The sequence below is a fragment of the Felis catus genome, chromosome A1 (assembly GCF_018350175.1).
Source record: "Felis catus isolate Fca126 chromosome A1, F.catus_Fca126_mat1.0, whole genome shotgun sequence".
Classification (NCBI taxonomy): Eukaryota; Metazoa; Chordata; class Mammalia; order Carnivora; family Felidae; genus Felis; species Felis catus.
In genome coordinates this window covers 94,934,952-94,950,841 of record NC_058368.1, presented here as the reverse complement: position 1 = coordinate 94,950,841, position 15,890 = coordinate 94,934,952, and the positions used below count along the sequence as shown (strand labels likewise).

The 15,890-nt window shown below is 47.4% G+C and overlaps 1 long non-coding RNA gene across 4 annotated transcripts in view; it reads right to left on the bottom strand.

The window, feature by feature from the left end:
• The window catches only part of LOC123385460, a 32,085-nt gene extending 16,593 nt beyond the window's left edge, over positions 1-15,492 (bottom strand). For 3 of the 4 annotated variants that reach the window (XR_006597991.1, XR_006597995.1, XR_006597996.1), the window contains exon 1: positions 4,861-4,978. This is a non-coding gene — a long non-coding RNA (uncharacterized LOC123385460). Of the gene's footprint in view, positions 1-4,860; positions 4,979-15,360 lie in introns of those variants that run through there. The other variant, XR_006597993.1, reaches the window with a different exon arrangement.
• Between the last annotated feature and the right edge of the window lie 398 nt (positions 15,493-15,890).

Below are 15,890 nucleotides of genomic sequence, written 5' to 3'. Positions count from 1 at the left end.
TGGCCGACTTTGCCTATGACCATTCAACACCTCAGATCTCCCAGAATCCCTTGCAGAGATAGATGTTCCTCAGAGCTTCTGACTCCGCTAGTAGAGATAAAACCGTTCTCTCCTTGGAGCTTGCCTCCTTTATTCTCTGACCCCATTTGGACTGGGATGCCAAGATCCGGTTTTGAAAATGGCTACAAAGGAAGGAATAGCACTTAGAGAAGAAACTTCAAACTGAAAGATTTTCTGCTCTCTAGACAAGCTGGTAGATGTGACACATTTTCTGGTCATGGTCCATCCTCCTCTTCCTGGCCCTCCCATCTCACTTGGCACCAACTTCCTATGTTCTCTCTGTCTCTCTAGGGCTCAGATTCTTCTTTCTCCTGGATCCTTCACCTAGGTTTTCCTGTTACCACTTTCCATGTTCCAGACCTTTCCTGAAGCCCCACCTTCCATCACACCAGCTGGTGCTCCATTGCCTCACGTCCTGAACTCCATTATTAAATCTAGTGGTGAAGTCGCCCAGCTGTGAAAGCCCCTTCTGATGGCAGATTTTTGGGGGGGTTTTGCCATGGAAATTAAAGACATTTATTGATAACTGACCCATAGTGGCCATGACAATTATGAAACCAACAGTCACCACCAAAATGTGTTCACATTCAATATGGCTCAACTGAATGCTTTTAGGGAATGATGATCCTTCCTAAGTTTTCATAAGGTTATATATAGGATTGTGTATTTGAATAAAAGAGAAGTAATAAACACGGAGGGTATGTTAAATAGTACATTAAAAAAATTTTTTAACGTTTATTTATTTTGGGGAGACAGACAGATTGTGAGTTGGGAAGGGGTAGAAAGAGAGGGAGACACAGAATCTGAAGCAGGCTCCAGGCTCTGAGCTGTCAGCGCAGAGCCTGACGTCGGGTTCGAACCCACAAATTGTGAGATCATGACCTGAGCTGAAGTCGGATGCTCAACCAACTGAGCCACCCAGGCGCCCCTAAATAGTACATTTTAAATCTATGACAAATCTGAGCTACATTTGTGCTAATTTGCATTTTTCCAGTCTTATTCTTTATTTAAAAAAAAAATTTTTTTAACATTTATTTTTTAGAGAGGGAGAGAAAGAGAGACAGAGTGTGAGCACGGGAGGGGCAGAGAGACTGAGACACAGAATCCAAAGCAAGCTCCAGCCTGTGACTCGGTCAGCACAGGACCCGATGTGGGGCTGGAACTCATGGACCGTGAGATCATGACCTGAGCCGAAGTCAGACGCTTAACCAACTGAGTCACCCAGGTGCCCCGAGTTTTATTCTTTATTAAATGAAGTTGACCTAGACCTTTTTTTCCCCCCTTCAATCTTTAAATTAGTTCAAATTCCTTTAAATTAGTTCAAATTCCAGATTAAACGAAAGACCCCTCTAAGTCTCAACGCTAATAGCAAATGGCTGCCTTTTTCCCAAGCACATATACACACACTCTTATGACTTTGGTCTGTTACATAGTTTTACAATAATTATATGCATAAACGGGTACCCTTAGAAAAATGTGCAATGCTGCATTCTTTTCTTCTTTTCAGTTTAAATCCAAGTTAGTTAACATATAGTGTAATAATGGTTTTAGGAGTAGAATTTAGCGATTCAACACTTACATAGAACACCCAGTGCTCATCCTAAGTGCCCTTCTTAATGCCCATCACCCATCTGGCCCTTCCCCCCACCCAACACCCCTCCATCAACCCTCAGTTTGTTCTTTGTATTCAAGAGTCTCTTATGGTTTGCCTCCCTCTCAGTTTTTATCTTTTTTCCTTCCCTTCCCCTATGTTCACCTGTTTGGTTTCTTAAATTCCACATATGAGTGTGATTCTATGATTGAACAAGAAGCTGCTTCTGCCGCTAGAGCATACATTTGGTGTGTGTGCCTCCCGCACCCTTTCTCCGTTTATTCCTGGTAACGGCGCCCCGATTCCCTTTGCAGAACTTCATTTCATGCCTCCTTGACAGGACTACTGCTCAGGATGACCTTATCTGTCATAAATAAGGGGTGGTCACAGGACCTTAAATGGGACAAGCTGGCTTTCCTTGAGCGAAGTAAAGGAAAGCAGTAGAAAACAATTGATCCAAAATTCATTAATAATTAATAAATAAATAAATGCAAAAAAAAAAAAAAGCCATGCATTAATTCTGGAGATCTAGATCGCCACACCTGGTCTGGTTCCTCTCTCTTGTCCTTTCTAAGGCCTAAAAAACTATCCAGTAAAGTACCTACTCTATCCCTCCTACCTCGTTTTTCATTCTCCCTTAGATGAATTTGTAGGGCAAAAAGCCCTAATTACCATTTCTTACCTCAAAAAAATGGTAAATTGGGGACACCTGTGGGCTCAGTTGTTTAAGCATCCGACTCGTGGTTTCAGTCCAGGTCATGATCGCATGGTTCGTGGGTTCGAGCACCTCACTGGACTCCGCGCTGACAGTGCAGAGCCTGCTTGGGATTCTCTCACTCTCTCTCTCTCTCTCTCTCTCTCTGCCCCTCCCCCACTCATGCTCTCGCTTGTTCTCTCAAAATAAATAAATACACTTCACATTTTAAGAAAAGGAAGACTTGGAAGACATTACTTTAGACCACGTGGTCTTTGGGAGGGTTGGGTGTGCTCCCTGAGAAAACAGGAAGTGGTGGTAGATTTTTCCAGCACATGAGAGAGCCTCCCTGTTGTTCTACCCATAGGCTCTCCCTGGAGGGATGATCAAAGGGCTGAGGGTAACACTTGACACAGCCTGCGGAGATCCTCAGCAGGAGTACCCAACTCTTTCTATGGTCAGGAGGGTTGAATCCACCCAGTAGCTCTGCCATGGCCTTGCTGGTGCCCTGTGAGGGCAACCCCACAGAAAGTGGCCAGCGGCCATGTTGGCCTGGCTGTGAACAGTGGAGGGTGCACTAAGGGCCTTCCCCACAGCAAGCCCAGGGAGGAACTTTCCCCTTGTCCCCTCTGAGGAGTCTCTGGCTCCCGGCTCCTCTCCCTGTTCTGGACAAAAGGGGGATGAAACTGAATCAACTGTGGCCAGAGGCATAAGTACCCTGAAGCTAGAGGCACCTGGGTGATTGAACTTCCTACTTCTCAATCTCATGGCTTGTGAGATCGAGCTGCATTGGTCTCTGAGCTGTTAGCAGAGAGCCTGCTTCGGATCTTCTGTCCCCACTCTCTCTGCCCCTTCCCCGCTTGTGCCCTCTCTCAAAAATAAATCTTAAAAGGAGAAGGAGGAGGAGGGAGGAGGGAGAGGAAGAAGGAGGAGAAGGAGGAGAAGGAGGAGAAGGAGGAGAAGGAGAAGGAGAAGGAGAAGGAGGAGAAGGAGAAGGAGAAGGAGAAGGAGAAGGAAGAGAAGGAGAAGAAGTCCCCTTCCTGAAGCTAGGAAAGCTCAAACTTCAGGACCGGGTACTGATACCAACCCCTTCTATTCTCATAGTAAATAACGATTCACTTTTATACCTAAATCTGTAAGGTTCGTTTACATTTTATTTTTCATAAAACAGTCCCTCCAGATTGCGTAAGTATCGGACCTCACCACACTTGGATCTATCTTGAGTGTTTTACAAACAGGAAAGAGAAAATGAGGAAGCGCAGAGCCCTGGGCACAAAATTAAAAGCTGGAAATGACTTTTGCTTTTGAAATGGAAGAGAATTGTAACCAGGGTGTGTCAGGACACTCCCTGCTTTCTGTCCCACCATGGGTGTCCCTCATTACCTAATGGGGTTGGGGGGGGTGGTAGTGTGCCCCTGGTGAGAGAGAAAAACGCTTCAGGGTCCTCCGGGCCAGAGGAATTGTCTGTGGTCTGCAATTGGCTCCTTCTAGCACTCAGCTGCTGAAGGTCAGGTCGCTGCCAGGTGACCAGGAAACAGGTGCTTCCTTTTTGGAAGGACCACCCCGCATCCTCCTCAGAAGGAGCCCAGTCTGAACTCCGCAGGGCACTTTACTGAAGGTTCAGAAAGGTGTCCTCCTGCAGAGGAGCCGGAAGAAATGGCTTTATTTAACTAACTTTGTTCCCTCGGTGGTGAAGAACAATAACCCAGAGTTTGGCCTGCAGGGATGTCCGACACAGGTGCTTGGTTCTGGCCTAGAGCAGTGGCCAGTTTATGCTGTGCTCCTGGGGGAATTAGAAAAAGTAAGCTCTCCAGGCTCTCTCGATGGTGCTGGACGTACTTACTACCTGGGTTGGCGGGTGGAGCATGGCTGGGATTCCCGTCAAACTGATGAGCAAACTGAGGCCAAAACACAAGCTATCACCCCGCCCCCCTCCTCCAGGTGGGACATGTGTGATATTGCTCAGGCACTCCCAACTGCCCAAGGACAAAGGAAAGGACAGAACACCAATGGTTAACTGATAGAGATCACAGTCCTGCAGGACAGGAGTCTCCATCAATTTGCAAATACCTTAGTAAATTACAAGAAAAAAAGGCAATCTTTTTTCCTATAGCCTAATCTCCAGAAACCTACAGACTGAGTTTTCTGGAGCCCCTAATATCACCACTCCCCCCATAGTTGATGTGGGGAACAATTCAAGAAGGAAATGGCAGGTAAAATTCACTTCTTTATAACCTGCAACCCATTGACAAATGCTTGAGGCCAATGCAGAGTAGAACCTTTCTCTAGGACCCCCCCTCCCATCCTAATGTTAATGCCTTACTAGAGGGAAAACAACCTTAGCGGGACAAAAGCAAGGCCTCAGGTATTTTAGGAGTCCTCTTTAGCATATCAAAGTCCCTCTGGAGGCCTCCCTTTGACCTTACCTCCCTCAACTCCATCTTAGTCACTCTTCACAACCCCAGTGCAGCTCTTTCTGCCCATGGGTCCTGTGTCTGTGCTTTAATAAAATCACCTTTTGCACCAAAGACGTCTTCAGGAATTCTTTCTTGGTCGTTGGCTCCAAACCCCCGCGGCTCCAAAACCCCATGAAAATCACTCCACCAGCTCACTGATACTCAGAGCGTAAATGCCTCACCTGCTCTATCTCAGGACACTTCTGTAGCTCCTCCCCCCCATCTGCTTGGGTACAACCCCCCTCCCCGCCCCCCCACCCAGATGAATCAGCAGGGCCATTGTGAAGGCAGTCTCCTGGAGCCCTGTGACCGGTGCCTCTCTGTTCCATGCACAGGAAGGGAGTCCCTTGAGTTTCCGCACCACTGATGGCTCAAGCTACCTTATGATCACCTGAGAGCAAACAACCTCACCCAAGAAGAATTCTCGTGTCCTTCTGAAATCAATACGATCCTGTTTCATACAAAGCGTGCTTACCTTTTTCTATTACCAATCGTTTGACCCTGCTCAAAGCAACGAGAATTCTGGCACTATTACCTGGCAGGAAATAGCACCACCTCCAAAGAGCCTTGCTTTGCTATCAAACCCCCAATCACAAATAAAGATGGAGGGGAGTTTCAGCACGTGACACCACAAAATGTTTTTTGGGTTTAGCAGGAGACAAAAGCTCCGGTCCCTTCTACGTGCCACGATTCACATCATCCTGCCCCGGAACAGTTAGGTGTCTGGGCTATTTAATATATGCCGCATTTACCATGGAGTGTGGAAACTGTAAGGTCCATTAACTGTAAGGTCCATTAACTATTGCTAGGGCAATGCAACGTCAACTCAAAGGCACACGAGCATCAACATTTATTTCTCCCTGGTGCGTCTGTAGATCGGCTGGGGTTGAGCTGATCTAGGCAGGGCTCAGCTGGACTGGACTCCAAGCTCCTTCACCACCGGACTCTTATCTTCCTGGTCCAGCAGCTCTGTGGGGCATGATGCTCTCATGGTAAAAATCGGAACAGTAAGTGCATAAGCTCACCCATAAAAACACATTTCAAGCCTCCATTCGTGTTGTATCTGCTAATATCCCAATGGTCGAAGCAACTCACCTGGCCAAGCCGAAATCAAGTAACCCGGCCCACGATCAGCGGGGCAGAATAATATATTCTTGCCTCTCATGGAAGGAATACCAACGTTCTGTGGCAAATGGTACACAGAAAAGGGTGAAGAATTGAAAGTAATCAGCCACTGACCATAGGGAGACAGGAAAAAGGGAAAGATGGCAAAAGAAATAAGATTTTTAGGGATTGGCTTTGAGCCAGGTACTTGGCTATGTGTTTCAGGCTCAAAATTCTATTTAATGTTCACAAGAACAGGGGCACCTGGGTGGCTCAGTCAGTTAAGTGTCTGACTTCGGCTCAGGTCATGATCTCATGGTTCGTGAGTTCAAGCCCTGCATCTGGCTCTGTGCCAACAGCTCACAGCCTGGAGCCTGCTTCAGGTTCTGTGTCTCCCTCTCTCTCTGCCCCACCCCTGCTTGCACTCTTTGTCTCTCAAAAATGAATAAATGTTAAAAAAAACTTTTTTAATGTTCACAAGAACCCTTTATTAAAAATGGGGCACACCTGGGTGGCTCAGTCAGTTAAATGTCCAGCCCTGGATTTCAGCTCAGGTCACGATCCCAGAGTCATGGGATCGAGTCCCGTGTCTGGCTCCATGCTGAGTGTGGAGCCTGCTTGGGATTCTGTCTCTCCCTCTCCACACCCCACCCCCCTCTCTCTCTCTTAAAAAAAAAAAATGGAAAACTGACATCGAGATATCTAGGTGGGAAAGCTGGTGAGCAACCAAGCTGGAATTTGCACATAGGTCCAACGGACTCCAGACTCTGCCAAGAGGCAGAGATAGCAGCGTCTTTAGCTGCCTCTTGCTCTTTCAGAACTACAGATGGATATTGAGCCAGAAAGAGGTAAATAAACTGTGATCTTTTCAAACCCAGGCTTCTCCCAAAGGGCTTGAAGCAGGGACATTATGCCTGAAGCAATAATTGGAGTCCAATGACCCGAGTCCTCTGTCATTAGGCTGTAGATTGGCTGCTTGCTTATTCCCAGGGCTCTTTCGGGCATTCAAGCCCATCTGAGGGAGACAACCTTGCCTTCAAATCTATGTTATAATGGGATCAAGAACCATTTTCAAGTCCTCTAGAACGAGTTCACATTTGTACCCTTTTTTTGTTGCTGTCTGGCATTTGGCTCCCTGCATGTTAGTGCAGATGGTCAAGTATGAGAGAAAGCAGAGCATGTTACCAGGGCCCCGGGTGTAGCTGTCAAGCCCTTAGCATCAAGTTTAAGATGCACTTGGATGCTCTTAGGAAGAACGCAACGGGACACGGAAGTGTGTGGCCGCTGTATTCACTTAGTTGGTGCTGAATACATGCTTTGCAAAAGAACAAATTCATGGACGCAGCCGTGCTGCATTTCGAGCCATGAGTTCATGGGCCCAGAAGGATGACTGTGATTCTTCTCTACCACCAATATGCTTCCACTCAGAGAAAAACCCACCCTCTGAGGTTTGTCCCAGCGTGCCCACGCTCTCTCCCCCCCTTCAGCCATCCCTTGACGCCCCGATGACGGCCTTGTATTCACTGCTGATTTGGCCTCCTGCATTACAACCTTTCCCTGTTCTGCTAGGGACCGGGGATACCACCGTGAAGGATCATGTGGTACCTGGGCCTTACGGGTGCCACCTCTGTCAACTCCGGCAGCCTCACTCAACCTTCCTTACCCACGCCCACCTCCCGTGGGCGGGTCTCACAGTCTAGCGCCGCCCCCTCACCGTTTTCAAATGCAGGTCAGAGCCACTGGTGAGTCACAAAGTTTCAGGGGACTTGCACCATTTTTGCCAAATAAAATAGAAAAGAAAATACCTGACAGCCTTCCACGTAATAAGGGGGTATTTTTCTTGTGCAACTTTTGTTTGAATTATATGTATTGAGAGGTATACGGGGCGGTGATAGCAGATTTTTTTTTCCCCGAAGGTTATGGTCAAAAAATGTTTGAGAGATACTTTTCTTGGCACTTTTTTTTTTTTTTTTGCAGAACATTCCATTCTTTTTGGTTGAGTTATTTATTTTGAGAGACAGAGAGAGAGAGCATGCAAGTGAGAGGGGAGAGGCAGAGAGAGACAATCCTGCACCAGGAGTGCAGAGCCCTTTGTGGGGCTCAAACTCACACACTGCAAGATGATGACCTGAGATGAGAATAATAATCGGACCCTTAACCGACTGAGCCACCCAGGCACCCCCAGAACACTCCATTTTTATTTTTTTATTAAAAAAAATTTTTTTAAGGTTTATTTATTTTTGACAGAGTGAGAGACAGAGCATGAGCGGGGGAGGGGCAGAGAGAGAGGGAGACACAGAATCCGAAGCAGGCTCCAGGCTCTGAGCTGTCCGCGCAGAGCCCAACATGGGGCTCGAACTCACAGACTGTGAGATCATGACCTGAGCCGAAGTTGGACGCTCAACCAACTGAGCCACCCAGGCGCCCCAATGTTTATTTATTTTTGAGAGAGAGACAGAATGCATGTGGGTTAGGGGCAGAGAGAGAGGGAGGCACAGAATCCGAAGCAGGCTCCAGGCTTTGAGCTGTCAGCACAGAGCCCAATGCTGGGCTCAAACTCACAGACTGCGAGATCATGACCTGAGCTGAAGTCAGATGCCTAACTGACTGAGCCACCCAGGAGCCCCAGAGAACATTCCATTTTTAAAATATCATTCTCTCATAGCTACCTCTAAGGAATGGCACCTGCTCACTCTCTACTTTTCAGAGACCCATTGTTGCACCACTTATGGTTACATGTGGCCCATTAGCACAGCAGGTGGAAAACTAAGGACTGGGATATTGTTGCCTTATAGATCTCTTATTGTATCCCAATCCTCTCTGAAAGACAAACACACACACACACACACACACACACACACGATACTGTCCTGCACGCATGCACAAATTGTCTAGTGGGTATGGCATGAATACACACACCCTCACACTGCAGTGGATACTGAGACAGAGAGTGAGTTTCCCACATGAGCTGACACGGGCACAGAACAGGCACACCACGTGTAGTCAAATGAGCCGACTGGAAGTCACATGTGAAAGTGTGTGTGTATCCGGGGCAAGGAGGTATGGACTCATGACATTAACACAAGAGGCATATTTGGGTTTTCTTCAAGATGACAAAGTCATGACCCAGAAAGAAAAGCCCCAGTATTACAAATTTGAGCTGTAATATAAACTCTGAGTCAATGTAAATGGTAAATCCAAATTTTCTCTTGGGTGGTAGGATATAGCACGATTTCTCAACCTGGAAACTATTGATATTTTGGGCTGGATAATCCTTTTTTGGGGAGGGTGGGGGGCTGTTCTGTGCATTGTAAGTGGCCTGCCCACTGCCCACTAGATGCCAGTACCACCCCCTCCCCACTTGTGACAACCAAAAATGTTTCCAGACACTACCAATTGTGCCCTGGGGGCAAAATCATCCCAGTTAAGAACCACTGGAATATAGCAAAACCAAGGTCATGAGGTGTCCCATGGTTGATGAGTTCCTCTGTGGCTATGATATCCTTTAGCCCACACAGCAGCCCTACAAGGTAAGACTGGCCCTGTTAGTGTTATGCCCAGAATTCGTGATCTACAAAGAACACCAGGGAGCCGAGTCTAATGAGCTAGCTCGAGCTCAATCCCCTACCTGCACCGACGCAGCGGTGAGATGCCAGGGAGAGAGAGCGAGTTTCAAAAGCACAAAGGTTTTATAGGGGTCTAGGGGCAGCTGGTGAGGTAATGGTTGTAGCCTCGGCCGATTGGCTGGGGAAGGGTCGGAGTCCTGTTACGCAGGTCGCAGGGCATGTTTTGATCAGGAAGTTTGAACGGATGAGCAGGAGGTTACTCAAGGGAGGAGGCGTGGTCTGAGGTTTCTGCGATTTTCCCGGAAAGGGGGCATGTCGGGGACATAGTCACTCAAGGTGGAGGACACAGAACAAGATGGAGTCAGCTGGCATAGGTCCGCTGTTTCATTAGAACTTTCCATGGTCGCAGTGACCCATTGCCCAGGTATCCCAGTGCTCTTGGGAGCTCTGCCTCAGCCACCCAACTCTGAAGTAGATGATCAGTGGCTTCAGATTGTGCATCAATCACAAAATGAGTCACCTTTTACCCATTCTCAGTCATTTGGCAATGCTAAGACAGGAATCAAAATATTACAAGATAAGACACTGAAAGTACTTTAGGAAGCTACGTTTGGATATTCCAGCCCCACCTTGAACTACAAGAACACAGATTATTAACATCATTAACCGTCCTTATTTATGGGACACTGACACCCAGAGAAAAAGAAATAACCTCCCCTATGTCAAACATGTATCAGTGGTGCCCCCTGCTCTCGCCCCCTGCTCTCGTGCCTCGCTCTCTGACCCCACGACTGACCCCACTGACCCCTTACCCCAAGTACTCAAGGAACGTAAACCCAACCTATTACAGTCCCAGTCTGCCAGCATCCCAATTCCAAATTCCTGGGAGCAAGTCACAATGGGGCTCTTACGCGGGGGCATTGCACCATGCCAGGGGCACCACTCACACAGACCATGGAAATCCTATGGTACTTGATTCCAGAGTATGAACAGGGCTTCAGGGACCAGCCCATGGATAAAGAGCAAATCTCTGCGAAGGTGGTAACAAGTTAGACAGGTTACCTCTACAGATGTCGACTGAAGTGGTCTCACACAAATCACGAGACTTCTTGATGCTTCAATGATCCCATCTCAGTTTGGCGATTGTAAAACATGGCCCCCTGATTCCCTGCCACTCCCCCCAATGGAAGGTAGAAGCCTTTGTGCCTACCCCTTCAATCTGGGCTTTGTGACAGTCTGACCAGTAGAATTTGATATAAATTCTGCTATGGCAGTGTCCAGACTCAGGTCTTTGGAAAAAAATGGCAAATTTTCACTCCGTGTCTCTTGGATGCGTGCTCTTCGTGCCCAGCCACCATACTCGGAGGAAACCCAAGCATTCCTGGAGAAGCCCACCTGTCCAATAGTCTCTGCTTATCTTTCGTGGAGCTGCGATGAGCCTTCCTCAATGGAGCACATTCCCAGTTGGAAACCCATGTGGTTAAAACAATAATTGTTAGTGTTTTCAGCCACTGTGTTTGAGGGTAGAGGTGGTCGGGTATGCAGCGATAACCGAGAACGCTTATAATCTCAGCCTTCCTGGTAGAGGGTATTAGGTAATCTGTTGAGATACAGTATGAAAAGTGAAAGCTCTTGGTACATCGGAGAGCATCAAGTCAGCTTTAATTTGTATGATTCCAAGGTAAATGGCAGCAAAGCCGTGGTTCTCCCGGCCAAGTCAGCAGCTGGCTCATGTTCAGGGGAGAGGAGGCAGTTGCTAACAGCAGCCAGCACAGAAGCCAGGCTGGTGAGGATTGGGGCAAGGAGAAGGCGCAGTCACAGACCGCTGTGGTTTATCAAGCCTCAGGGCAAAAGATGACCCTGGGAGGTTGTCTGAGACCCTTCCTCCAGACAGATACATGAAGAATATCGATTTTATTTTAAAGGTTCTGGAAGGAAACAAATGTCCGTGTCTAGCGGTAAGTTTGAGTTATTCTGGATTCTTGGTCAGGAAATACTAAACCAAGTCTCTCTGGCTTCCTTCGTGGCCCGTATCTTTGGGTTGCGGTGTCGGATAAATTTGGGGACACAAGTAGGAAGGCACATCCTTGGCCACAATGATTCTGGCCGGGAGGGTGTTTCTAAAAGTCTCAATCACTGCAAAGGACTGTTGTATCATTGTCTCAAAAAAAAAAAAAAAAAAAAAGAATTTCGCCATCTTTCTAATGTAGAAGTCTGACAGGCCATGTCCCAATTTGGTGATGGAAATCCATACATTATTTTGCCCATTGGGTGCAAATACCCCGGGAGAGATCTTTCTGAACCACGTTCAACGTCTGGTCATTGCCCTTCGTTTTTTTTCTCCTTTGCAGTTCAGAGAAGGTGAGTCCTGAACATGCTGAAGTTCAAGTCCAGCCGTGCCTGCAATCAGCCCCGCCCTGTGCGTTGCAGCCTACCGGAGTCCCCGCATTTTGTGTGTGCCAAAGGCCATCTGAGCTGGCTTTTCTGTCACTTGCAGTCAAGAGTCCCAACTGACCAATGCGTACAAAGAAAATTCCCCGGGGTGACCGAGGCAGGAAACTCACATGGTAAATCCTTTACTCTGTAAATATCATGAAGACCCCACCCAAGTGGGACCACTTTTATTTTCTCTTCTATCCCCCTTTCTCTGCCTGGTGGGGGACTCCTGGGCTTCCACATTATTTTCCGTCTCAGTGGGGAGGCCCCTAGTCCCCACCTCAACTCGGCTGCACTGGCTCTCTCCCTCTTTCTCTCCAGCAAGTTTTGACCACACCAGCGAATGCTCATCAAAGAACCTCAGGCCATGAAGTAGTAACAAGGAAGTAAAGTCTGTGAAAATGTCTAGCTACTTTCAAACCAGCTCATAAAACCCCAGCGAGGCAGCAAAGGGCACATGCTGTCCCCAGGCCCGTGATGGGGCAGGAGAAGGGCCGCACCCCCACCTTAGAAGCTGTTTGACAACAGCGAGCTCAATGCCTGTATTTTCTGGAAATATCTCAGTTTTGAATATCCTATCCTGTGGACAAACGGTGCATCCCACTTTGGTGTCCTGAAAATACGGTGACTGTTCGTAAAGCATCACCCCAGCTAGCCTGTATCAGGAAACGCGGCTCCCATCGCAGAGGGTAGGGGCTGCCCTGTTGTACCACGGGGCTTGTCTGCATTGTCACTGTCCCAACCAAACCAGGGACGCTCGGAGGTGGCAGACTGCAGCTCTCAAAGCTCTGAGTACAGAGAAGGCCATGCAGAAGAAGAAGACAGTTCTTGGTCCCCCTGGACTTAATTACCAAAGTATGGCTCTTCAGATGACTTATAGTGCTACACAAATGCTATTTTCTTTTAAGATTTTATATTTAGGGGTGCCTGGGTGGCTCAGTTGGTTAAGCATCTGACTCTAGCTTGGGTCATGATCTCACATTTTGTCGATTTGAGCCCGCGTCAGGCTCCGTGCTGACAGCTCAGAGCCTGGAGCCTGCTTTGGATTCTGTGTCTCCCTCTCTCTCTGCCTTTTTCCCCCCTAAAAAAATGAATAAGCATAAAAAAAATTAAATTGTCATGTCTCATAGAGGGAGGTGGGTGGGGGGAATCGGCTAGATGGGCAATGGGCACTAAGGTGGGCACTTGAGATGAGCCCTGGGTGGTACATGTAAGCGATGAATCACTAAATTCTACTGCTGAAACCAATATTACACTGTATGTTAACTAACTAGAAATTAAAAAAAAATTTTTTTTAATTGTCATGGTGTTTACAAGCTGTAAGCCATTTCACAGATAGTATTGCCTGAGATGACACCAAAATACTGACAAAGTTGGCCAAGTAAAATTAAAATATTAAATAAATAATGGCTCAATGGGGTGCCTGGGTGGCTCAGTTGGTTAAGCATCCGACCGGCTCGGGTCATGATCTCGCGGTTCGAGAGTGTGAGCCCCACGTCAGGCTCTGTGCTGACAGCTCGGAGCCTGGAGCCTGCTTCGGATTCTGTGTCTCCCCCTCTCTCTCTGCCCCTCCCCTTCTCACAGTCTGTCTCTCTCTGTCTCTCAATGATAAATAAATGTTAAAAAAAAAATTTTTTTTTAAATAATGGCTCAGCAATCTATTGTAATGACAAAAACCATACGGATGGCAGAGAAAGGCAGGGAATTCGGTAAACTCTGCCCTCAGCTATCGCTCTAGCATCTTCAAAGGGGTCTGCTTCTCTGGACCACATTCCTTCAGAGTATTATTCAGTTTTGCTTAGCCTCCATGTCTCACCCACCCTCAGAAGAACACAGAAACGTCACAGGTGGCTATGTGAAATAGTGCCTGGGTAGTTGGGCTCACAAGAACTTCCTAAACTGCATCGAAAGAACAGTGAGTCACATTATTAAATGGACCACAGCGGTGGTGTAAGTTTTACGTGATTCTAACAAACACATACTGCGTAGGCTTCATGGTAAGGCATAGAATAAAAGGTTCATCTTATTGCAGCATTGTTTACAATGGCTAAGATATGGAAACAGCACAAGTGTCCATCGACTGATGAATGGATAGAGATGTGATATCTATATATCTATAGATAGATAGATAGATATACACACACACACAAAGGAATACTACTCAGCCATTGAAAAGAATGAGATTGTGCCATTGCAGTAACATGGAAAGACCTAGAAGGTATTATGCTAAACGATGTAAGTCAAATGAGAAAGACAAATACCATATGGTTTCCTCATATGTGGAATCTAAAAACAAAACACAGGGGCGCCTGGGTGGCTCAGTCGGTTAAGCGTCCAAATTCAACTCAGGTCGTGATCTTGCGGTTCATTAATTCTATCCCTGAGTCGGGCTCTGTGCTGACAGCTTGAAGCCTGGATCCTGCTTCGGATTCTGTGTCTCCCTCTCTCTCTGCCCCTCTCCTGCTTTTGCTCTGCCCCTCTCTCTCAAAAATAAATAAACATTAAAATTTTTTTTAAATAAATAAATAAGAAGAACAATGCAAACAAATGAAGAAACAAAGAAGCAGAAACATACCCATAAATACAGAGAACACAGTGATGGTTGCTGGTCGGGGCAGGGTCGATGGGCAAAATGGGTAAAGAGGAGTAGAAAGTCTGGGCTCCCAGCTATGCAATGAGAAAGTCAGGGCACCTGGGTGGCTCAGTCGGTTAAGCATCTGACCCCATTTCTGCTTAGGTCATGATCTCATGGTTCATGAGATCAAGCCTCACAATGGGCTATTTGCTTCCAGTGCAGAGCCTGCTTGGGAGTCTCTCTCCTCCTCTCCCTCTGCCCCTCCCCTGCTCTCTCTCTCTCTCTCTCTCTCAAAATAAATACATAAACATTTAAAAAGAAAAGCTGCCAGGATAAAACGTGCAGCATAGGGAATATGGTCAAATAAAAAAAGAAAATAACATCAAAGTCTCATCTGTTCAATACTTTGTATTGACTCCAGTTCAATGCTTTTTAACTTCTGCTTCAGGGGAGAGCAGTGCTAGATGTCCAGAGTGGGAGAGACTGGAGGGTCAGTGCAGGGTGGTTGACACTTTCCACACTCAGGGAGGTCCCTGTCTAGTCACAGGAAGGATGGCAAAGCCACACGACCTGTTTTATCCACAATTCTCCAGCCCAGGTGCAGACACCCTGCAGTCACTCTTGAGGGATTAATGCTCAGGGGACCATATATGTCTATGTCTCTATATCTATACCTATTGCAAAGCCAGGCAAAAGAGCCTCTCAGATCACAGAAGTAAATCTTAGGAAAAAGAATCACAGACGTGAAGTCTTAGAACGAGTTGTCACCCCGAAGGATGCACCGGAAATAAAGCCTCAGCCTGAATGCCAAAGTCAGAAAACCCAGATTCAGACCTTGTCTGTCTCGTTTCCCGGCTACATGATGTTAGTTGACTTACTTCTTCTATCCTTGGCTCTGGTTTCCTCATTTTTAAAAGTCCATTAGCACGCCAATCTCCCAGAGTTCTTGTGACAATTCAGCGAGATTAGTTGATGTAGAGCCCTTGGCTGACAGTTGGGCAAAAGCTGACTGTTCATTCCCTTGTTCCCTCCTCCTTCCCTCCCTCAAATGCACAAGCCCGTGGGAGGAAGGGGAGTTGGTGGCTGCCAGGAGGGGGGCGGGGTGGGGGTGCAGAGATGGCGGGATGCTTGGCTGTGGTTTTTGTAGGCAGAAAGCTGCAGCTATACTCCCCTTAGAGACAGGAACGAACGCTTTGCTGTGCTCTCAGGGAAACCAGCTCCTTGACACCATCTGGCCACAAGGAAAGGGGACCTCACAGAGGAGACAGGTCCGGCAAGGGCAGAGAGAGCTGGGCTGAGGCCAGCGGCCAAGGCTGTGCTTCCCAGCCTGCTCTGTCCAGGGGCCCCTCCCTTACCAGAGGATGCGTTTTGGATTTTGCCTCCTATGGACTTTCTCTCCAGTCCACAA